Consider the following 25309-nt stretch of genomic DNA (forward strand, 5'->3'; position numbering starts at 1 on the left):
CTATAGGGGAATTATTGAATTTGTCATTTGTTCTTCTATAACTGTCTGGTTTAGTACAAACAGGACAGGTACAGACTTCAATGGATAGTTAGGACTGTTGAAAAAACAATTGCAACCAGCCTGCCTTCCATTGAGGACCTGTATATTGCATAGATGAGAAAGAGGGGTCTACAGATCTCCACATCTTGGACATGTTTCAACTGCTTTCCTTAGGATGCCGTTAAAGAGCATTGCATGCCAAAACAGCTAGACAGTTGCTTTGCCCTCATGCCATCACTCTGCTGAACTGTTCTGTTCTGTTCCTGTCTCTCAATCGTGCCCACTGAAACAAATTCAATTTTTGTAAATGTAAGGGAACTTCTTGTGTTTACAAGGATGTCCCACTATGCACAATTGCTCCTGCATTGTATTCCAAGTACACACTGAAGCAAGGATATCTCTCTGGATCCAATTTTACCACGCTCTAAATCTCAATGTGATGAAAGTATCTAAATATTTCAAAAGAAATCTCGGTTGGATGCTAATAGTTATTCTGCATAGGTTTGTGCAGCAGTTTGTTTAGGACTAGGATACCAGATATGCAGCTGCTTCATAGCTCTGAGGAATGTTTTAATTTTGAAATGAAGCTATTAAACTTCAAGGAAGTTGTTGAAATTCTTCCGTTGAATATTTAATCATATTTTGCAAAGGGTATTTTGGTTCTGTAAAGGGGTTCTTCTTCTGTAAAAGAAGCTTAGTTTTTCTGCCTCAGTTTCAAACTGCGGTGAACTTCCTTTCGTCAGTCTTTCCAGTTATTGTTATTGCAAGATGGAGCATTGTTTCTATATCACACACGTCTGTCTATCAGTTTCTCATGATGACTCCCATTGGGATTTAATGGAAGGTGGGAAAGCTCAAAACATTCATACTCATGCTTGCCTACATTGAATGAAGGGAGCTGTAGGAATCCTGCACTTTACCACTTAAGATACATGCAGTTGAGTGAATGCAACCACACTGCATTTCATACAGGATAATTTTGGTAAAATTTTCTTCTTTTCTGAAAAATAAAACTAAAAGAAATTTATTTTCTGACACTACCCTGTTTCCCTGAAAATAAGACCTCCCCGAAAATATTGCAACAGGGCAGCAGCTATGATGTGACCACACTCATCTTTATCCTGCACCTCAAAAATAATAATACCTCCCCGAAAATAAGGCCAAGCACTTATTGCTCGGGGTCAAAAGAAAATAAGACCATCTTATTTGGGGGGCAACATGGTACATATTAATGATAAAATAACTGTAATAATATTTGCACCACATTAGCTGACAACATTTTAGTATTTAAACATTATATATGAAGATATTTTAAATTTTACAACAGGACTAATATGCATTATGCTCAAACTCATATATAATTGTTAAGTTAGTAACACGGTTGTCAAGTGGTTGCCCCAATGACTTTGCTTGTCAGAAAGTGGCAAAAAGTGATCGCATGACCTCAGGACACTGCAACCATCATAAATATGAGTCAGTTACGAAGCATCTCAATTTTGATTACATGACCATGGAGATGCTGCAACAGTCTGAAGAGTGAAAAACAATCATAAGTCGTTCTTTTTCAGTACTGTTGTAAATTTGAACAGTTACAAAATGAACTGTTGTAAGCTGAGAACTATCTATCTCAGCAGAAAACCTCTGTACTGTGTTCTATTTCTCCATCAGTTCACTATTTTGAAACCCACCAGTGGAACAATGGTCCCAATCTGTGATCTACAAATGACTGCTAGTTTGCAAAGGAATACTCTTTTTTGTTACTGGTTTGTACTCATACACCCACACATTTAATAGATAGCATAAATAATCAGAAAGAGTTGGTACCATGAATAATTAGATCCTGTGCCATGTAGGGCTTCAATTGCACCCCAAACCCATTGGCAAAAAATGCTTCTCACAAAAAAATTGTGCTACATAGGAATCCAAGACATAGCTGGAAGTACTATATTTTGGACAGCTATAACCTCTGGGTGGTCTTCAAAGGCAATCCCATGTAGAGCATGATGTGAGGACATCATGAATGTCTGTGAATTTGCAGAATTTCTTCTTATATCATGTAGCAATAGCAATAGCACTTATACTTATATGCCACTTCATAGGGCTTTACAGCCCTCTCTAAGTGGTTTTACAGAGTCAGCATATTGCCCCCAACAATCTGGGTCCTCATTTTACTGACCTTGGAAGGATGGAAGGCTGAGTCAACTTAATGTAAGGTAGATGAATCACCCAAACAACTACGTGGTTGAGGATGGACTTGAACCTACGTCACTAATACCTTAGCCACACTGTACAAAGAGAAAATTATTTGGAAGAAAAGCTTTGCATTTCCTGAAACTCTTAGCACATTATTTGTCAGCTCTTCATTACTATTCATTAAACTAGTCTTATTTTTTTAAGGATTCTGCACCTGAAATCTGAAACAAAATAGTCTGCTTTAAGTATCTAGCAGAAGTTGTTATGGTAATACAAGGGCTGAAATATATCTACGGCAAAATCACCCAAAATTGCCAAATCCTACAATATTTTCACTTTAAATCTTCTGAGTTTTTGTGCTCTTGACTGAGATCTTGTGTGATTTTCCACAGAAATTCAGAATGTTTTGAGGCAGGCTGAAGTTATTTAATTTGAAGTCCTATCTATTTGGAATGGACATAATTGGTACACTAGATATAACTATGTCCAGTTTTTCAGGACAAAATTGTCCTGAAAACAGTTGCCCTTTGCTCTCCAAGCATGAACTGAGAATCCAGGGGGAACCCCAAATTACACACAAGCTGCCCATGAGGTGGTACTCCATGTCACCAATCAAAATATCATGTATCCATAATCATTTAGTCTTGCCAATTGACCCCGAGCCTGTTCTTTACTATTAGACATGGACAACCTCTGGATACTGAGTCAGGAAAAGATGAAGGGCAGACCAAAAAGAAAAGTGTACAGTTAATGTACACTATTATCTTGGCATCACCACTCCACATTGGTAAAAAAAATCAGAACACCAAACACAAACGAGGCGGATACGACCTCGTAAATGGCCCTCACTCTGTCAAGGACCTTGGAGTACTGTTATCAAATTATTTAAGTGCTAGAGCTCACTTTAACAGCTTTACCAAAAAGGCATTAAGAAACCTAATCTTACAAAGCTTCTCGTCCAGTAATATCATATTGCTAACTAGGGCATACAAAACCTTGGATGCACCAATTCTCAAATACAACTCATCTATCTGGAATCCGCACTCTATATCGGACATTAATACAATTGAGTGAGTCCAGAAGAATTTAACAAGAAGAGTATTACACTCCTCTGCTTGCAAGAGAATACCTTACACTACCAGGCTTGACATTTTGTGCTTGGACAACCCAGAACTATGCCGCCTATGATCAGATTTAAGCGTAGTACACAAAATTAACTGCTACAATGTCTGACCAGTCAATGACTACTTCAGCTTCAACCACAATAATACAAGAGCAAACAACAAATACAAACTCAATGTAAACCGCTCCAAACTTGATTGCAGAAAATACAACTTCAGCAACAGAGTGGTCAATGCTGGAATGCACTACCTGACTCTGTTGTTACATCTTCAAATCCCCCAAACTTTAACCTTAAACTATCTACTAGGCTTCACAAAATCACGAAGCAGACTCCTTGTCCCGACAAAGCCTCTTTTTATTAAGCTAATGTGAATTCCTCTCATTCACATCCAGCAAAGTCCCAGCAAACAGTCTTTCAAGGGTGAGTTTACAACGACAGATCTTATCAGGCTTGGAGAGCTGCCCGGCTGATATCTTCCAAATACAATGATGTACAAGAAAATACTTGGCAAGGAGTCTCTGAGAGTCATTAACTAATCTTCACACTAATTCAGTGAACTAATTGCCTCCACATGCACACATCAGGAACAGGCTCCAGCTGTTCTTCTGCCCCACTGATTGCTGATTCCAAAGGCAGCTGATAACTGTTGGACAGCCATGACCCCATTTCTGCCTTTGACGCAGAACACTCATCAGGGCCTTCCCCAGATTCCAAGACTGGCCCATGTTCCTCCTCAACCTCCTCACTGTCTGAGTCTGCCACCCGCTCCGATGGCCACTGGCAGGCCACAGCAGATGTGTTATTTGTTACTTAGCTTGTGTATGCTTTCTATTGTGCTCCTTGCCCCACTCTACAAATATATTAGTTTATTCTTTTATTGAAATCAGCATATACTTTAATAAGTATATACTTTAATGTGTATATGCTCATCATTCCAAACCTCTCTTATTCCTCTTCATTTAAATGGAAGATCATGAATCTATTTTCATGTGCTTGTTTGCTATCTGTTTTTAAGCAGAGTAATCCAAGGAATGTAAACTGTTTTATAATGACAGAAAAGTCAGTGTGGAATCCCATAAAATATAATACCAATAGACCACGTATCAATTAGCCATCCCAAAGAAATGTTAGGTGGCACCTGGTGTGTACTTGGAGATTAAGATTAGGAACACTCTAAGCCTTGTTTTGACTGCCTGACTCATATTAACGATGGAGTCTAAAAGTCCCATTCAAAGAGAAATATTCAGCATTCTGCCCTCAGATTCACATTATCATTACCCAGGGGAAGTATCTTGTGCTTTTTTCCTACATAAGTTGTTCATGTGTGACATCTTTTCAACGTATGTTTCCATACTCCAGTGCACCTACTTTTGTGAACATTTCACTTTTAAGCACTTCCAAGATGTGCAGCTCTGAAAAGGGCATCAAGTCAGATGCTAAATAGGCTGGCATAGCTCTGAGGTATATAATGCACATATTCATCAAAAGCCTTTGAACAAATCATTAAAAAACAGAGAACTACAAGTTACTAGTGCCCTGGGAGAAGCAAAAAATTACATGCTGTCCACTCAAGTGAGTAATTGCCCGAACATACAGTAGGGCAGTGTATGCAAGACAGCAGTTTATCTGTACACTGAAGCCTTGAACCCATATCACCACACACAGATACGCTTCCCTGGAGGAAAAGGACCTGCATGTATGTAGCTGAGAGTCATTCCTAGACTTCAGAAACATTTTTTGTGGCTACAGAACATTGTAAAACAAGTGTCATGTTTGTTTGATTTGGGATTTATAATGAATTCTTCAGAATGGCTACAATAACTCTTTCTCCACTGATGTTTTAAAAGAAAAATCCAATAGAGTCAGCATTCTCATCTGGCAAGCATATCTATGGAATTCATTCACAATGTTACATTAAATTACAGTGAAGCTAATCAGGACTAAGCAATGAGTTTGATTCAGGGGTGGGTTCTGGCAGTCACTACTGCCGGTTCACTTGTGGGTGCGCCGCGCGCGCACCTGATACACACTGCATGCGCATGCGCAGTGCAGTAAAAATTGTTCAGAAGCAAAAAACCAGATAGCGCCATCTATGGTGCCATCCAGAGAACTGGTTCAGTGGTGTGGCAGGCCTGGGTAGCTGCCGGTTCTAGCGCCCCAGGCTGCCAAACTATTACCAGTTCAGCTGAATTGGTCCAAACCATTAGGAACCATCACTGGTTTGATTCAATATGAATAGCCCTGGTTTTCTACACACTTTTATACAATTCATTACTCAGATTTATATACCACTTTTCCTCCAGGTACTCCAGCTTTCTCTCTTTAAATGTTTTCTCATTATAATCATATTATAATCATATTGTGAGGTACATTGGGCTGAGGAATAACCATTGACCCAAAGTCACCCATTAGATTTCCATGGATTCAATGTTCTGTAGACTTTAACTTCTATACCACTCTTGCTCTCCTATCAGAGTTTATTATATTTATTTGTTTAATTTGATACCACCTGACTCCATATTCTATCACCTGACACAATATTCTACCTATAGTTGCCATAGAACAAATACTTTGTTTTTAGAACTAGAACACTATTATATACCCAATGTTACAGTTTAAGGAATATAATCAGTCACCTATAGCAGTTAAAGTACTGCTTTAGTTCTTTAAAAAGAGATCTTTATGACTGCTTTTACCATTATGGCAATCATTTTGTAAAAAGGTAAAATCCTTGTAATGATTGTAATTCAAAATCTAAATCTTTTCACTAGCCCTGTTCCCATATTACGTTGTCCTAGGTTATTCTCTATATATTATAATAAGCTACAAACCTTTCTTACATGTTGCCTGTTTTCAATTTATAACCATCAATCACTGAGTCTATACTGTTTTAATCAGACCTAAATATTTAACTAACAATAGAATTCCTGTTCAGTAAGAATTGCATCATAGAACTTTTCAGATTCCTGTGGATTGTGTCATTAATAATCAAGTTTTAACATTTAACTAAATTGAGCAGGGTAAAAAACCCAAATATAAGATACATTTTAAATACTCATAACACACAGTGAATCATTTAAAATAATCTCAGAGTTCTTTGGTTTCATATCTCCAGAGAACCCATAGTGAATCATGAAGGCCTTCATTTCATCTCAAAATCTTATCAAAGGTATGCTCATCATAAGACAAGAACCATATACAGAAGAACATTGAACTACCTTCTGGCTTTGACTCATATTTTACCTATTACTTGGACATCTGTGGAATCTACAGATTCCCATGTTCACATTGCATTAAACATGCAAATATCCAAAGGTAAATGCAAAAGAAGGAACAGTAAGTTTCAGAGAACATACTCTTGCTTCCTAGATATGAGGTTAGTGGTGATATCTTAATCCAAATTGTTGGCGGTTATGTCTGAAAGAGGGATTTTGTCTTAATGAAATATTGGAATAGCTATCAAGATTCTCTCAATGAAGGGGCTGAAAAGGACTTGATGGAAATAATGTGATACATTACGTGTAGCTCTCTGTGTGTTGTAACTTTAATGAAATAGTTGGAGTGGAGAAGTAATTATAAATCAAGTAAACTATTTTTCACTGGATACGTAAATGTACTTTAATTTCATTTTCCCAATTACCGTATATACTCGAGTATAGGCCGACCCGAATATAAGCCGAGGCACCTAATTTTACCACAAAAAACTGGAAAAGTTATTGACTCGAGTATAAGTCTAGGGTGGGAAATGCAGCAGCTACCGGTAAATTTCAAAAATAAAAATAGATACCAATAATGTTTTTGAATATTTATTTCAAAGAAAAACAGTAAACTAGCGGTGTATTCAATGAAATACTTCACTCACCTCATGATGCTGATGTCCCGCTGTGATGATGATGTCCCGTGCAGCCGCGGGAGCGATGTCCCGCCTCCTATGACACACGGCACAGTGATTCCTATCATTGGATCACTGTACCAGAGGAGGTGGGACATCGCTATGTGGCTGCTTGCCATAACAAGGAGGAGGTGGGACATCGTTGCAGAGCGGCAGGAGGGGGATTAAGGGGAATCGTAAGACAGCCCTGCATTACATTAGAACGTGAGGAGGGGGGATGGTGCGGTGCGCGCTGCGCGGCAAACTGACACAGAGGGAGGGGAAACTCACAGGGGCACTGGGCCATTCACGAGTGTCACCCAGCGGCATGGCCCCGCCCCTTTTTCTCCTCCATTTCGGGCAAATTTTTCACTGACTCGAGTATAAGCCGAGGTGGCTTTTTTCAGCCCAAAAAGTGGGCTGAAAAACTAGGCTTATACTCGAGTATATACAGTAACCCATCTTCCAAAACTTGATAAATTTTCTGGGTGATAGAGAAAGAAAAATATATAACGTAAACATGCTTCTTTAAATATAGAGAAAGGCAAGGAGCAACTTGTGAGCCATTATGATGCCTATTAACATACTCTGTTTCCCTGAAAATAAGACCTCCCCAGATAATAAGCCCAATCGGGCTTTTGAGCGCATGTGCTAAAATAAGCCCTCCCCTGAAAATAAACCCTTCCTGAAAATATTGCAACACAGCAGCAGCCATGAGATGATCACGCTCACCGCCTCCTGCATCTCAAATGCTGAAAGTCAGTTCTGACTTCCAGGAAAGTAAATAGATTATAGTTGCTGATGTTCTGTTTCAGTGCAAAAATTAGAAGAAAGGTGGAAGGAAGGTAGGTATTTTGTGATTCAGGGATATATACAGTATATTCAGCTCAAAAATCTTCACTGTGCCAAGGTACATGACTGTGTAAAAAAAGAAAGGATATTGTTAGAATGCTTTAGTTAAAAAAAATCAGTAATATATGTTCTGGGAAGTAATTGTTCATATTTTCTCCACTTTGAAATAGCATGCATGAAAATCCTATGTCCATCTTCTCTTCAAGCACTACAAATTGCATAAACTTTATCACAATATGTACCATTGCATTTTAAAACTGGTAACATAAGCCTTTATAACAAATGGACATGCTTTTCAAAGTTTTAAAAAAGCATGCATGTGGTTTTATACTTAATTTTCATGTTATATATGAATGTCTTCTACATCTTTTTTTCATGTGGTTAATATCACTCAACCATGGCTGATATTTTAGTAGTTCAACTTCATGTTATTTTTATAGAAAATATACCCTTGAGATAATTTCAATCATTCCCAACCTCAAACTGAATTTAATAATAAAGAACAGTCTATTAAATTAAACTACATATGCCAAATGTTATCATTGGCACAAAAATTAATTTTCCCTCAGCAAAAATTAACAATTTAGTTTGTAGCATAGCTACTAGTGCTTATTACTTGAAAGAAACAAGGAGAAACTAATGAGACAAGATCCATATATATAAATAATATGATAGTGAAATGTATCTAGACTGAAACAAACAATAAAGCAGGATTATCTTGCATAACCAATACTGTACTCGTACTCTAATTATATCAATATTTCAAGGATTTTGTGATGCATCTATTCAGTTTCCATATAAATAGAAACCTGATGTGTTCAGCACTCTGTAGTTGTAATGGAATGTGTGAATGACCTTGGGAAAGGGGTGGAGATGGGGATAAGATGCTACCTAGGAAACAATCAGACAAGTGAGGAAGAAGCCTCTAGTGACTTAAAAGTCAGAAAAAGAAATTTAGGAAGGACCCACCCTAATGGATCAAGTACTTAAAAATGGCAGCAGAAAGTTTGTGCCTTCAAACTTGCCAGATTCTGTTAATGTAGTCTTACAGTAAAGCAGAATTGATCATTTAATCCTATTTCCTGTCTGTTTAATCTGTGATAATACAATAGCATCTCAATGCTGATATGCAGAGGATCATATAATTCTTGAAGTTACAAGTCTGCCAATGTTGAGTACTGCAAGACATCATGTGGGTTTTAGAATGAAATAAAGATTAGTAATAGCACGTAGATTTATATACCTTTTCACAGTGCTTTACGGCCCTCTCTAAGTGGTGTACAGAGTCAGCATATTGCCCCTAACAATCTGGGTCCTCATTTTACCCACCTCGGAAGGATGGAAGGATGAGTCAACCTTGAGTCTGTAATTCAAACTCCAAATTACAGGCAGCTGGCAGCCAGTAGAGGTAGCCTATAGTACTGCACTGTAACCACTGCACACCCATGGCTCTTAATCATATAGAAAAATCATCCAGAATGTTCGAGAGGCATATTATTCATCATATGTTGAAATATGCTAGAGGCTCTGCATATGCCTCTAACCCTCATAACTCAACTGAAGGGAATCTTCCACTTACTTCCATTTCTGCTGGAAAGTAGTTTTTGAATGCCAGTTGAACACAAAATAAAAATATCTGTGAAATTTATATAATTATGGATAGGGGACATCTCACATGGTTTGAGTGCAAAGAAACCAGAGTCTATTAGTTTGGCAATTTGTTAGATGACAAATACGCCATTCCAATTACCTGAGTAGCTGGCATTTCCCCACAGCAACCTCCAGCATTTCAGAGACTTATTCCTGTTAACAATTATAGCAATAGCAATAGCAATAGCAGTTAGACTTATATACCGCTTCATAGGGCTTTCAGCCCTCTCTAAGCAGTTTACAGAGTCAGCATATTGCCCCCAACAACAATCCAGGTCCTCATTTTACCCACTTCGGAAGGATGGAAGGCTGAGTCAATCCTGAGCCGGTGAGATTTGAACAGCCGAATTGCAGAACTGCAGTCAGCTGAAGTAGCTTGCAGTGCTGCATTTAACCACTGCGCCACCTCGGCTCTTATAATTATCAGATGGTGGAAGGAGAAACTGGGGTAATCCACCAACTGCTATCCTTAACTTGTCCTGCATTAAGTCAGCAAAACAAGTCAATAGCTTTGTTCTTGTAGCAAAATTGTAACTAGCAATAAAAGCATGTATATTTTCTGCCAGCTTTATGACTGTAGAGTTTAACAAAGCACCTACCTACAAACACCTATAATTAAATAAGTGAAAAACTCAGCACATTCAATAATTTAACCAAAATTTCTTTTTCTGTGAAATAATTTATAAATCAAATTCTCTTTTATTAAATGTATCCTGGCCCAATATTAGATCATAGTTGTTATGCCCTACTGGGTATTTTGTATAATATTAGGATAAAACCAGGGATGACACATTGTAAGATTTGTGGGGATGGGATTTCTAAATATTGAATGCCAATTTGTAGGCAAGGTTGGTTTCTTTCATGCAATATGACTCCATCCTCTCCCTCCCCTTATTAAGTTTTTTTTTAAAAATTAATTAAAGTATCAAGTAAGTCATGCATCTGGAGATTCCAGGAGAAAATATTTTGCATTATAGAAGGAGAAAATAATTATGTCAGGTTTCCAAAAAAATGCCCTAGTTGATTCATGAGTCCCGAGCCAAATTTCAAAAGTAAATTAGTCATTTATTAGGAGCATTTATTTTTGCAAGATTTTTTGAAGTCAGATCTGAGCATTATTTGAATTATAGCTGAACTTTACCCCTGTTCCTTCTCTCCCTTCAGTCTGTGTCATAAATCACATTCCCCAATGAGGTGCACCCCTCCCAAGTATGCTGCGGTAACCTGAGACCTGACTTTAGGCCAAAGTATGCGTGGAATGCACTCCTCCCCTTTCCTCACCATGGCAACTTTAGGAGTTGACAAATTAAAGAGATGAAGAATAATCATGCTGACCATGCTTCATTAGTATATTTCCTGTTAATTAAATGAAATTCAGATTTTGTCCAAATTCCACCTGTTTTTTGGAATGCTAATCCCAGTATGCAATTCAAATTCCAAAATTGGCCCATAGTAAAACATGAAGAACAGTTACGGACATTGTGTATGTCTAGTTTAATAAAAAGAAGGTCTAATAGTGATATGATAGCAGTGTTCCAATATCTAAGGGGCTATCACAAAGAAGAGAGGGTTAACCTATTCTGAAGGCAGGACAAGAAGCAATGGATAAAACTTGATCAAAGAACTAAGGACTCACCTAAAACTAAAGAAAAAAATCCTGACAGTTAGAACATTTAATCAGTGGAATGACTTGCCTCCAGAACTGTGGATTCTCCAGCACTGGAAGTTTTTAAGAAGACACTGGATAACCATTTGCCTGAAATGATATAGGGTTTCCTGCCTGAGCAGGGGATTGGAGTAGAAAACGTCCAAGGTCTCTTCCAACTCTGTTATTCTATTATAGCCTGAAGGAAATTATTTAACTTAGTTTTAAAAGGTATTATTAAATATTCTTAAATATATAAGAATAGTTTAAAGTACTTGTCTGCTGTAGTTATGTTTTAGTGTTTTCTGACTGTAGGGAACTCAGAGAATCCTGTCACTGAGTAGCATTTGCATATTGTTAATAAACATTACAAACCACAGCTTCTAAACCCCCTCAGGATGCAGCTCATGATCAGTGGTAGGATTCAATTTTTTTTACTACTGGTTCTGTAGGCGTGGCTTGGTGGACATGGCAGGGAAAGGTTACTGCAAAAGCCCCATTTCCTCCTGATCAGCTGGGAGGCGGAGAATAAATGGGGCCAGGGCCAGTCAGACGTGGTATTTACCAGTTCTCTAAACTACTCAAAATTACACTACCAGTTCTCCAGAACTAGTCAGAACCTCTGAATACCACCTCTGCTCATAATGGAGTTTATAATTAGCCATGGTTCTCAGGCATTAATTAGCTATGATCAGAGAATACTTTTAACTTGTTTATAGAATTAAACAATTTTCTGGCTTTGTACAAGGTATTAAACCATAAACTAACCAATGGATACACTCAGCACAGTGTCAACCACAAAAATCTAAATCAGGTTAGAGCACTAGCCAGGCTTAGCAAGTTACTGTAGATAAATGTTTACGGCATAATAGTTGTTGCAGAATTGGAATTTTCCACCATTGTTTTTCACAGAGTTCAAGGGTTTTTCCACAGTTATTTTAAAATGGTCTCCACTCCTTCTCAAGGTGTTTGAAAAATTATACCAGCAAACAAATTGTTATCTCTGCTGCCAATCACTATCTTTTGTTATGGCTTTCTGCTGGCGGATGGTAGTATACTGATTTACGTAGAGCATACATGACATGTTAAGCAAAGCTAATGGTTTAGTCAGTTTATTTACTGCTCTTCCATTTTGTCAGCATTACCACATGATACAAAACATTGTGATTATCAGATAATATTTATAAATGTCCAGACTAGCTTGGAAGGAATTGATGTACATAATTTGTTTAATCCGGGACTGCTTATCTATGAATAATGATTATGCAACTGGTCAGAAATAATCTAAACAGTGGGATGAAGAGGAGATTTTTTTTAAAAAAGAAAGGTTATACAGATGGTTCTAGATTTACAACCACAATTAAGCCAAAAATTTCTGTTGATAAACAAGATGATTATTAAATCAGTTTTGCACCATTTCATGATCTTTCTTCCTTACAATTGTTAAGTGAATCAATGCACGTTAAGTTAGCAACAAAAGTTATTAAGTGAATCTGACACAAAATGTGATCACATGACCCTGGGAACTGCAACCATCATAAATAATGGAATAATGGATGGAAACTGAACAAGGAGAGATTCAGCCTGGAAATAAGGAGAAACTTTCTGACAATGAGAATATTCAGCCAATGGAACTGCTTGCCTTCAGAAGTTGTGGGAGCTTCATCACTGGAAGCTTTCAAGAAGAGACTGGATTGCCATCTGTCAGAAATGGTTAGGGTCTCCTGTTTGGGATGGTGGTTGGACTAGATGACCTGCAAGATCCTTCCAACTCTGTTAATCTAATCTAAACACATGACACTTGCCAGGCATCCAAAATTTAATCCTCTGACCATGTGAAATTGGGGATGCTGCAATTGTCGTAAGTGTCAAAAATAGTCATAAGTCACTTTTTTCAGTGTCATTGAAACTTCACTAAACAGTCACTAAATGAATGGTTGTAAGTCAAGATTAATTGGGAAGAGGCACACAACTGGCACACAACCCAAAGCTGTGCCTTCCTTTTTAGTAGTCATTTGAAGTGAAGGAAAACATAGTGATACACAACTGAATGATTAGCTAATACTCTAAAAGACATAAAAAAAACATTTGAAATGATCTCACTATGTTAGAGAATTAAACTAAAAATATCAGCATGAAATTGAATGCAGGCAAATACAAAATTCTTTATTTGAAAAGATCATTCAAAGGCTAGTTGTCAGAACTGTGTCCACCACTGCAGTCCTGTGCACCACTCCAATTCAAGAAGAGAGTTGTAGCTCAGGATAAACCAGAAAAGAATTTGGGTCAAAGGGTTGAAGGGACGATTATCTAATTTGTAAATCCCACAAAACCAGGAGGAATATCTAACACTTTAGAGGAGAAATAGAAAACACAAAAAGATTCTTGAACTAACAGGATGCAATTTAACAAGAAGTCTAAAGTCTTGTATCTGGAAAGAAAAATAGAAGAAATGCTTGGATGGGGGAGCTTTTACTTGGGCGAAGTACATATGGCACAAATCTGGGTGTGGTGATAGTCACAAGCTGCACATGAAACAATCATGATGCAGCTGCTAAAATAGTAAACACAATATTGACAGACGACAGAGTCCACTTCCAAGAAAGTAAGTGTCCTATTCAAATCTCCTTTAGTAATTTCCCCAATGCAATATCATATCCAGTTCTGTACCCTGTAATTTAAAAACAAGGTAGACAAATTAGAGCAATTTTAGAAGACTACCAAAGAACTTAAGGGAATAGAAGTTAAGTGTTATGAGGAATGATTAAATGAACTAGATGTGTTATCCTGCAAGAGAAGACTCAAGAAAATATATGATAGCAGTCAGTTCTCTAAAGCTGTCATATGGATGAGAGAGTGGAGCTGTTTTCTGCTGCTTTGGAGAACAGAAGCCGAACCAATTGGTTGCAATTGGTTGAAACAGCAAGGAAATGAAATCAGGCTACACATTAGGAGGAATTTCCTCTTAGTAAGTGTAGAATGGGTTGCCTCATGAGGTATCATATTCCCTTTCATTAGAGGTCTTCAAGCAAAAATTGAAGTATCACTTTAAAATGATTTAGTAACCTGCTCTGAACAGGGAATTAGATTATTGGCAAGATGCATGCCCACTGTATGATTATATGAACAAATCAGTTACTTAGTGAGGCAATAGGTTCTGGGTTTTTTTGTAAAGTATTGAAGCAAAGACTAGTCTAATCAACTGGACCTTTCCAGATTTATTATTTTGTTCTCTATTTTTCATAACATGGCCTTTAATTTGTGAGCAATTAAGCTCTTCTGGAGTTTCCTTCATTGCTGCAGCAGTCATCAACCCTGCTGCTTCCTTCTACTAAAAATATCTGGAAAAAGAAGAATTCATGAACAAGCCGTTGTCCCTTTTGAGTAAGATTTAAGCATATCTCCAACTAAATAGTAAGACATTGCCTCAAGCCGTATAAGAAATAATTCAGATTTGTCTCCTGTAAGGTAAAGGTTCTCCTCCCACATATGTGCTAGTCGTTCCCGACTCTAGGGGGCGGTGCTTATCTCTATTTCAAAACCGAAGAGTCAGTGCTGTCCACAGACGTCTCCGTGGTCATGTGGCCGGCATGACTAAACACCAAAGGCACACTGAATGCTGCTACCTTCCCACCAAAAGTGGTCCCTATTTTTCTACTTGCATTTTTTATCTGCTTTTGAACTGCTAGGTTGGAAGAAGCTGGGAGAAGTAACAGGAGCTCACTCTGTTACGTGGCGCTAGGGATTCGAACAGTCAAACTGCTGACCTTTCTGATGGACAAGCTCAGAATCTTAGCCACTGAGCCACAATAATATCATCATTATAATTTTAGCCATTGCCTACCCAGTGTAAGATGAAGTGCTCTTGCATGTTTCCCACCAATACAGTCCTGAGCTTTTTTTTTTTTTTGCCAATTGGTCCTGCAAAACTTGCTGATGTCATCGATCTATCTTATTTTAGGTCTCTTTCGTGGAAGTTTTTTATCAAGTGGGATACACTAGGTACTAATGCTAGTATATGATCTTGAAGCATCTTTTTGGTAATAGGGATAGTACAGAAGTAGACATTTACAAATGAAAATTGTAAGACCTATCCTGATGAAATCAACTGAAAATGTAGTATGTCCAGACATTATTTTTAATATTTGTGGATTTGATGCTAAGTTACCTCATTTTGTACAATGGCAAACATGTACTTCAAAATTGTTGTTTTTAATATTTAATACATTAAATCGGTACCATTTGGTATTGTTGTTTAAAAAATGCAGAGTTGTTTTTAAGTTCAAGAACAAGAAGTTTGTGAAATAAAAACCTCTTTCCAATTCTGTGCAGAGACACAATGTCTATGGACATGTCCCAGTTTAATTGCAATTTAAATTGTGGTGTATTTCATTAGATCTTGGGATGGATTAAACTGCCCCATTAATTTTGTAGTTACATATTTAAAAGGTTTAACTCTTTATTTTACTGACTCATGCATGAATTTTAACTCCAAATGCTTCTTTAATTTAAGGCCATTCACTTCAGTGCTACTTGCTCTCACAGAAATAGTTTAGGGATTAGGTTTTAAAATCCAGAAGAAAGCTGAAATGTTTGGCAATTCATGCTTGATTAATTAAATTGCTTGTAAACTGAATTACTTGTTTTTGATGTAGGAAAAGCCTTTGATAATTTGAACTGGCCTTTTTCAAGGTATTCATATTACTTTGAATTAGATGTTATAAATTTTGCAGACAACTTTATAATATTGATATGATTCATTTATACTTTCAAAAACACAAATAATTATTAATTGAGATGTGTTGTGGCCCGGCAGGAGCCGTTGGGGCTGCCGCCAGACTCCGACAGTGAGGGGGCTTATGAGTCAGCTTTGGAGGAGGTGGAGGACCCTAGACAGGGTGTCAACTCGGAGCAGGGTGAGGAGAGACTGATTGGCAACTAGGTGGCAGCGGAGCCTTGGATCAGAGGGAGTGTTCAGGGAAACACTCGTGAGTTGTTGCAGGATGCACCCCATCGAAGGGTTACTGATGGAAGGAACAACTGAGTACTTACAGGAGATGATTGCGAGCAGCTGTTGCTCATTGGGATCCTCTCCTGAATATAAAGGGAACTGTGTGTGCCACGCCCTGATTGCAGAAGTCAATGTTCTCATTCTCGTTCTGGTTCTCGTTTGCGTCCACAAACCGAGAGAAGCCGACTTGGATAAGTGGCTTGATAAGAGAAGCCGGGTTTGCAGTATTGTGTGAGTTATAGGACTTCCTGCCAGAGCTATTATCTTTGTTTATTTGAGCTTGCAGCCAACAAGAGCTTGGACTGATTAAAACATTTCTTTGTACGTCTGTTTGGCTTTCGTTCCTGGACGGAGAAGGGGGATCAAAACAGAGATTTATCAAAATTATGTGAAATTAAAAAAAAAACAAAAAACAAGGCAGAAATGCCCACTATATGTAATTCAGGGTTTGCCTGTAGGCTTTAACACTCTATTTGAAGATTTCACTTGAACAGAAAGAATTTAAAATATGGTGAAATTTGCTTTCTATACTAGATAGTGTCCAGGAATATTATCAAAAGAGAATTTCTAATTTTAAACCATGCTCTTAAAATAATAGTCTCCTCTTTGTAGAGTTTCTCTAAGCAACTACTAAAAACTGTTTACAAATTTTGCTAATGAAGTACTAAAATAATCCCCCTCACTAGAGATGGCTACATCCCAAAGACGTTATGCCAAATGACTGTTGATATTGATGTATATATAAGAACCTCGATGGCGCAGTGGTTAGAATGCTGTACTGCGGACTACTTCCGCTGACTGCCGGCTGCCTGCAATTTGGCAGTTCAAATCCCACCAGGCTCAGGGTTGACTCAGCCTTCCATCTTTCCGAGGTTGGTAAAATGAAGGCCCAGATTGTTGGGGGCAATATGCTGATTCTGCAAACTGGTTTGATAGGGCTGTAAAGCATTATAAAGTAGAATATATGTCTAAGTGCTATTGCTACATTAAATATCAAAATTGCTGACATTTTCTCCAATAAATTCTTGTCACCAGATAGGTGACATAAAAGAATATGGAAAAGAAAGCAAAACACTAAATTAATGCTCTTTGGTCCTTATCACTCTTGGACAGATATTATCCCCATTATACATAAGAGATAATATTTCCAATATCCCAATCCTGCTCAGGAAATAGCTATTGCTGAGAGGCAGTTAAACACTGAGACTGCTGAAGAACACAGGGACAATAATATACTCATGGGAACAATCATGTTCAATAAGAACTCAATCTGTAACAATAAAGCCCCCTACCAAAGCATCTTTAACTCCTTTCAGCCATATGGCTTGAGAATCCTTATTGTCAAATAAGGAAAATAATTTGAGGAATTTGTTGGTTTCTGTTTGCTAGATATTTGCAAGATATAGAGACGTTTTGGGAAAACAACATGAGACTTCTCACACATTTGCCATGAAGTGGTCATCTAATATATCCCTATTGAAATATTTCTATCTATTTGAAATAACCATCTGAAGGCCAAAATAATTCCAAATGGCATGGGATCATAGAGAAGCACAGTAATCCACCGGTAGTTCCAATAAGAAAATTCCATTAAAAGAAACTTTTGTGGAACTCTGAAGGCTTCAGATATCAGGCAAAGAACAGCAATGAAGATATTTATCTTCTTGGAGCAGAAGGCATTGCTTTGGGGGGGGGGTTCTTTGCCCAACTTTCATTGAAATAGAGCACCTTTTAAAAACTTTGCAAAGTCAGAAAGTCATGTTAAAGTGCCCCCAGCCTCTGAATTTCATATTTGAAATGAATTTTCTTATTATTATAACATAAGACCAGTGGTGGGTTGCCAATTTTTTTACTATTGGTTCAGCACGCTCGTGCATGTGTTCCATTCCTGTGCATCCTCACAAGTGTCTGGCCAGGTGGGCGGAGCCTTCCGCCGCTGCTACTACCAGTTCACCCAATCAGGGCTGAACTGGCAGCAACCCATCTCTGCATAAGACATATTGGAAATAAAATATGTTTGGAACACCTTGTTTTATTTTTTCTCCTAATTACCAAAGAATGCTGGTGGAAAAACAGCTATCATTCACTTTTCCTAATACACGATGATGATGAGTTAACCAAATAACAGAATAACAGAGTTGAAAGGGACCTTGAAGTTCTTCTAGTACAAACTCCTGCTTAAGCAGGAAAACCTATTCCATTTCAGACAAATGATTGTCCAATTTGGAGGGCTCACCTGCCCGCCGGTGCTCTTTACCGGTATTTGAGCTCTTAGGGGCTTCCGTGCACAGAGCGTATGCTGCCTGCGTGATGCTCCGTCAAGCAGCTGGCGCATCGCGGAGGCATCATGGAGCATCGCAGGTGGTAAGTACACATGTGCACACTGCATGCATGTGTGCACGTGCTGCAAGCGTTCATGTGGTGGACGCCGGCCCCATTGCACTATACCGGTTGCAATGGGATCCAGAACCCACCACTGTTGAGTATAGTTCAGTATTTATAGTTCAATGTTGTTAATTTTATCACTTATTAAATAGAATGGTTTTCTAAACAGTTGCAGGTGTATGTTTACACACCAACTCATCAATTGAGCTGTTGCTGAACACAGATCTAGCACTTTTCTGAAAGAGCGCTAAAATCATGTCCAAACAAGCCCCATTGATAACCTGCAGATGGATAAAGAAGGAAACCATTGATAATAAGAGGACTCTGTCATCAGGTACTGGCACAGCAGTGCTGAGAGTAAGTCTGTTTCTGCCCTTGGGGCCTAGATAACAGCTAGAAGTAGCCCATGAACAGTTATAGAGCCAGAATGCAGCAATGAAAAGAGCACTTTCCTCTTAATAATAAAAATGGTAAAATATGACCATGGGCAACTCTCTATTGGTAAAAGTAGCAGGAAATGTGCACTGCATTCTCATAGAAGCAGAACACAATTGGCATAACCCAGCTTTCTTTCCCAGTCTAGATAATCTTTTGGGCCACATCAGCCTCAAGTTCTCTAAAATGTTAGAAAAACCTTAGAAAATATTTTAACAGACTCATAAAGTGATGAAGATATAAGCTGCGATACGACAGACCGGTTTATTTTTCTCCTGATATCTAGCTGATATTGCAGGGAATCAAAGCATCCCAGCTTTGTGAAAGTCTGAAGCAGACTGATAATTGTTTGTTTGTTTAAAAAATATTAAAGAAAAGAGGTGTGCTTTATATATTATTATATTTCAGTAAAATAACACATTTGGCATTGTGTTGTCTCCTTTTAAGCCAGAACTAAAACTCTAGGGGTCAGAAGTACATGAAAGCACCAAAACATCAGTAACACCTGATGTTCACCCAAAAGTTCCACCAGATTGTAATTTTAAAGTGGCAGAAATGAAAGTAATGAAATGGATCAGGTGTAATCACTTTAACAGCCTTTAAGTAAACAGAACGAAATCATATTTATCTCTTGCAGCTACTTGGCTGTCTTAGACTCACCCATTTTCCACAGGGTTTATTGCACTGCTGTAGCCCAAAAGAGAGAGGGATGCACAATTTTTGAAATATTGAAAGTTTTCACCAGAAAACTTCACAACCTACTTTACTCCTCACCCCATGTAGATAAAGAAGTAGTCTTAGTGGGATGCAGATTAAGTTGTTCATAATTTAATGTGAAGGAATACCTCTCCATCACCTAGATCAGGTAAGCTTTGGAACAATCACTGCTTTTGTTCTTCTTCTTCTTCATTCTCTTCCAACTGCTAGGACACAAAGAAAGAATTATACTTCCTGTTTACATCAGATAGTAATGATACTGCTTGTGTTTAAGTAGAGACAAGATGGTATTGATAGATTAGGGGTCAAATATATTCCATGATGCTCCTTAGCAACTACAACAGGGGTGGGTTCCTGCCAGTTCTAACCTCTTCTATAGAAGAGGTTCCACAAATCTACAGTGCCGTTTAGAACCGGTTCCAGCTCCCTCCCCCCACCCACCCACACATCATCAAGATGAAAAGCGAGAGGAGGAATTCTGGGAGTTGAAGTCCACAAGTCTTAAAGTTGTCAAGTTTGAATACCCCTGGTTTTTTTTCTAAAGGGTTAGAGGTGCAAGGGTCTTGTAACTTGACAGCTTTAAGACTTGCGTGCTTCAAATGCCAGCGTTTCTGAGCCAACATTTTGGTTGCTAAGCAAGAGCGTTGTTAAGTGAGTTTTATCACATTTTACAAGTTGGCCATGCCCACCCAGTCACATGGCTGGCAAGCCACTCCCACAAAGCAGGCCACACCTACAGAAGAGGTTCTAAAAAAATTTGAAACCCACCACTGAACTACAACTACCAACACAACAAGAAGAGGATGTATGCCCAACTATCCTATCACAGCTCCATTCTTTTGCAAACTTTATAAAAGACAAACCCCATCCTGACCCTGATTCTAGTCAGGTATTTCTTCTCACAAAGAGACCCTAAACACCTTCTGCCTTTTTATTCAACAGTGTATGGAAGTTCCCCACCCCCCTTTTTTTTTTGAAAATTACAAAAAACTCCTTTCTTGAGTGACTTTAGCGGTTTTCAGCCAGGTGGAAATTCAACATGGGTGATTTGTTTTCTTCTAAGAGCCCTGCTTATGGTCTTGAAGAGCAAGTCATGGAATTGACTGAAATTTTCTTTCAATGATTCCACCTGTCAGTGCTTGTTTGTATTTCAGAGGAACTGATTAAAAGAAAGTTAACTTGGCAAATTGTCCATCTTTTTGTTTTCATGTCTTTTAGTATTTGGAGGGATTTGGAAGGATACTTTTCTTGGGTTTTTTTGTCAGAATGATTACTGGATTATGTAATACAAAAGGTTATAACCTTTTTTGTTTATGAGCAGGAAATGGTTTAATTGTTGATTTTATATGTCTTTAAACTCTAGGCAAGTATAGTTATGTAGCATATAGAAAGGAGAAGAACATCAAGAAAGATTTATACACAACAGTGCTATTTACACTCACCGTGTGCCCTGTATGTTTTCTTTCCTTTTTTTTCTGTCTAACAAAAAGGGAGAACAATAGTGGAATTTAGAAATATAGACATTCCATTTTCACTAACTCTGACAAAGGAGCTAAACATTTTAAAACGCACGTATTTTTGCACCAAATTCACGTGAGATTATTAACATGTTTTAAACTATGAATCTATAACAATAAAATATAAAACTCTTTTATTTCTATGGAATTAATCTCCAACTGTGTGTGTGTGTGTATGTATGTATGTATATAATATATATATATATATATATATATATATATATATATATATATATATATATATATATATATATATAATGCTTAGTCATGTGAATCTGATCCATTTTATCTCCTGCCATGCAGAGCAAGATTCTTCGTAGAATAGATTTTCTACTTTGGAACATATATTAAAAATGTGTGATCACATAGACATTCCAAGGAGGCTCCATAGAGACCTCTTTCCCTTTTTGGATGAAGCACTTTTGTAATAAAAGGGGGGAAAGGAAGAAAAAAAACCACATAGACCTCCATTCACTTTATAATTTTCTAAAGTAAGATTTTTCTTGAGAATACAAGTTGAAATTGATGCTTATTCTTCCTGCTATTGATCTGCTGAAATGGAAAAAAAAATCACCCTAGCATGATTTGTATTCATGGACTCTAGAACATGCTGGACACCAATTCCAGGAGTTCAGACTATATAGGAATCCTGGAATCGGTGAAAGGAACTGACAGTTGCATATCAGCAACATCTGGATTTCGTAAGTTCATAAAATGATACACAGAATGGACACTTTAGATAGCTTAACTGAAATCCTAGAAATATTTATCTGAAAAAGCAAATTTCATTGAATTTGGTGGATTAAATACAGAACTTGTCTCCCAGTAAAGAGACAATTATCTTCACTTATTTCCCAATCAGTTGAAAACAAATTACATTATGGCACCATCATGGTGCCAAAAACCATCATGTAAAAGTCCCAATCTTGCCATTCCCTTTAAAGAGCATATTTATGCAAGAGGTATATTAATATTTATGTAAACATAGCCCTTAATTAATCACTGCAAAGTCTGGTAAACTCAGCAAAGATTTATCTTAACCAGGAAAAGGGGGTTTAGCTAACATTGTTTAACTAAGCATGTACACAAAATATACTATGAAGAATAAAAAAGTAATTTAAAAATCCCTACATTTATTGTATTTGACAATTAAATTTGGAAAGAAAGAGGTAGTTGAAGTGAGATTATTTTCATTGGCATAAACATTTGAAATCTATTAATGACAAAATAGAGTAAATGATAAGATTTTTCCAGCAAAATTGAAAATCTTCTAAGAAAAGTGCACAGTGAAAATGAATATGCCAAAGTAAACAGAAGGGATTGTTTCAAAATGTCCATCATTTGAAGTTCATTCTTGTTTTGAAACTTTTAAAAAAATTAATCAAATCTAAAGGCATTTTATTGCTCTCAGTTTTCATATCTAGAGAGTGTTAAAGAAAATGTTCATTTTAATTATCAAAATATCGTGTAAATAATCAGTAATAATATTTAGTATTAAAATTTATATTTAGATGTAGTTTTGAAATGACTTATTTCCAGTATTTATTAAATTACTTGAAAGCTTTTATTTTAAATGTTCCCCTTACTAACCTTTTGTGTGTCTCTTAAAGAACACATGGCATGAATTATTTGCATAATATTGAAAAGACAAAAATTTAAAGGTAGGTCCAAATGATTATTAGCAGAAGACTTCAGGAACAGGTAACACCGAAGGTTTAGGGCAGAACTGAATTCATCCAGTTTGTTATCAACTTAATTTTTTTCACAAATGGATTCTTAAATTAGATTATATTTAAATAACTGGTTATTATAGTACAAATTGCTCTACATAACGTACAATGTTTAGAATCAGAGAGTTGGGAAATCAAACTAAAAATAAATTTTAAAAAATCCCTTTATTTTCAAGATGTTATTTTATCACTGACATTAAAAAGCATATAAGAAAAATGCCAAATTGTCACATAGCCAATGTTAAATTTATAAACTGAAAGATTTTAGAGGGAGGCACTGAATTTATTCTTGGAAGAAAATCTCTAATCACATTTCTGAAACAACAGGGTTACTTTAGATATAACTCTTTATTGAAAACTGACCTTTTGCTAGATAGTATTTTCAAGTGTCCCATTTCTACCTCTTACATGTGATTTATATTTTTATTTTCTAAAAGTGTTAACTGTAAATCTGTTTGCAACAGTTAGTGTAGAAGTAGGACAATAAGTTTAAATAGGCATTCCCTGAATAAATCTTTCCAAGTCAACAAGTCAACTTCTTAAGGAAAGCTGAATCAGCTTCCGTCTGAATAGAAACTATATTCCTTGCAATTTATGTTTCTGAGGGAATATTAAGCTTCCTTTAATATATTCACCCCTTTTCTTAAAAGCCAATGAAGCTGCTTTTCTTTCAAGAAATATGATGATTTATAACTTTGGCTACAGATAATAAAAACTGAACTATTTATGACAATTTATCATTTTTGAATGATTATTAAACTTTTAAATGAAATTTACTAGACTGGCAACTTATTTCTCACCGTCTAGAAATGTTCCTTCTTCACTCTTTCATTGTGTTTTGGAAGTTAGCTTTCATGTTATATAATCTGTATTCTTTTTAATCATAATAATATATTTCCCCAAGCAGTTCCACTTCAGTGCGCATATATTTTATACACCTAAACAGTCCGTATTTCTAAATAAATAATGTCCCAATGTTATTTTTATGCAATAAAAATATATGTGTTAAAACCAAAACAAATTAGAATTCAGATCTTCTATACTTATTCTAATAAACCTATACAGTAAGGGCTTCTTCAGATTTAGTAACATATTTTACATCTAACGATATAATTACACCCCTTCAGTAACTCTTCCAAAGAATTCTCCCATCCCAATAGATTTGTCCCTGGAAACAGAGAAGGCAAAAATCAACTAGGAATTTGGACAGTTAGCAAATTACTTAAAAGTAGTGCCTCCTTCCTTAATGAGTGACACCATTAACAATTCCGCCCCCCCCCCCTGACTGCAGACCCTGTTCAAATACCTTGGACACCTTGTTAGCACAGAATGAGCTGTTCAATCAAGAGACTGGGAACTGGAAGTACCAAGGCACAGTGTCTCAGTGATGATTACAAGGGCAGGAGTGAGAATGCCAAAGTAACAGTCTTTGACGCTGCAGGAAACTGGGCAACCTTGAAGTCTACATTTGTAAATCAGCCTGTATGATTATAGAAGTCACAAGCAAAGAGAATGCAGGGAACAATTATATATTTGCAGCATTCTTTCAATGATTTAATTTACTCCAAAATGTGAAAAGGGTGCCACTAAAAATCGCTGCACTTTTACAAATTTTATCTCTGGTGTAGCCATTTCACAATTTTAAGTTACTTTGGACTAGAAAATGAAACAAGGAATGATTGTTTTCAGAAGATGAAAGTGCTATGGGACTTTATCTTGATCGGTCAGTTTTGATTCACAAAATAATATTGATTTCTCTTTTTAAAAGCTTTTTAGAAAAACTTTTCCAACATATTAGAGAAAAAACTATTTTAATGCACACAGTTAAGGTTCCTTGTGATGTGTGCATTCATTGGGAATTATTACATGAGAATTATTATTACATATATTTAAGTTGTGCAAGAAACTTTTTTTTTGCACTTTTATGTGAGAAATATTTTTATTAACCAGTCCTTAAAATTCCTAAACAAAATCAATTCATCAGTTTTGTAAAAGCTTCTTCTGAGATATGAATGCAACTTTAATTAACAACAAAATATGTTAAATTTCTGTGTAAAATACAGAAAATAACTTTTGTAACTGTTTTAATTAAAAAAAGAGAATACAGAAACATGATACTCATTTAAACATTAAACTGACAT

At 36.8% G+C, this 25309-nt stretch overlaps 1 long non-coding RNA gene across 2 annotated transcripts in view; it reads right to left on the reverse strand.

Annotated features, from left to right (window-relative positions):
* LOC148043579 (uncharacterized) overlaps positions 1 to 24563 on the reverse strand; it is a 53288-nt gene extending 28725 nt beyond the window's left edge. The window contains exons 1-2 of one of the 2 annotated variants that reach the window (XR_015698097.1): positions 24475 to 24563; positions 20050 to 20124 (exon numbers count right to left, since the gene is read on the reverse strand). This is a non-coding gene — a long non-coding RNA (uncharacterized LOC148043579). Of the gene's footprint in view, positions 1 to 20049; positions 20128 to 24474 lie in introns of both variants that reach the window. The other variant, XR_015698096.1, reaches the window with a different exon arrangement.
* Positions 24564 to 25309: the final 746 nt, after the last annotated feature.

This window comes from Thamnophis sirtalis, unplaced genomic scaffold (genome assembly GCF_051295495.1).
Source record: "Thamnophis sirtalis isolate CommonGarterSnake01/CBP01778 unplaced genomic scaffold, rThaSir2_p1.2 scaffold_11, whole genome shotgun sequence".
NCBI classification, from domain to species: domain Eukaryota; kingdom Metazoa; phylum Chordata; class Lepidosauria; order Squamata; family Natricidae; genus Thamnophis; species Thamnophis sirtalis.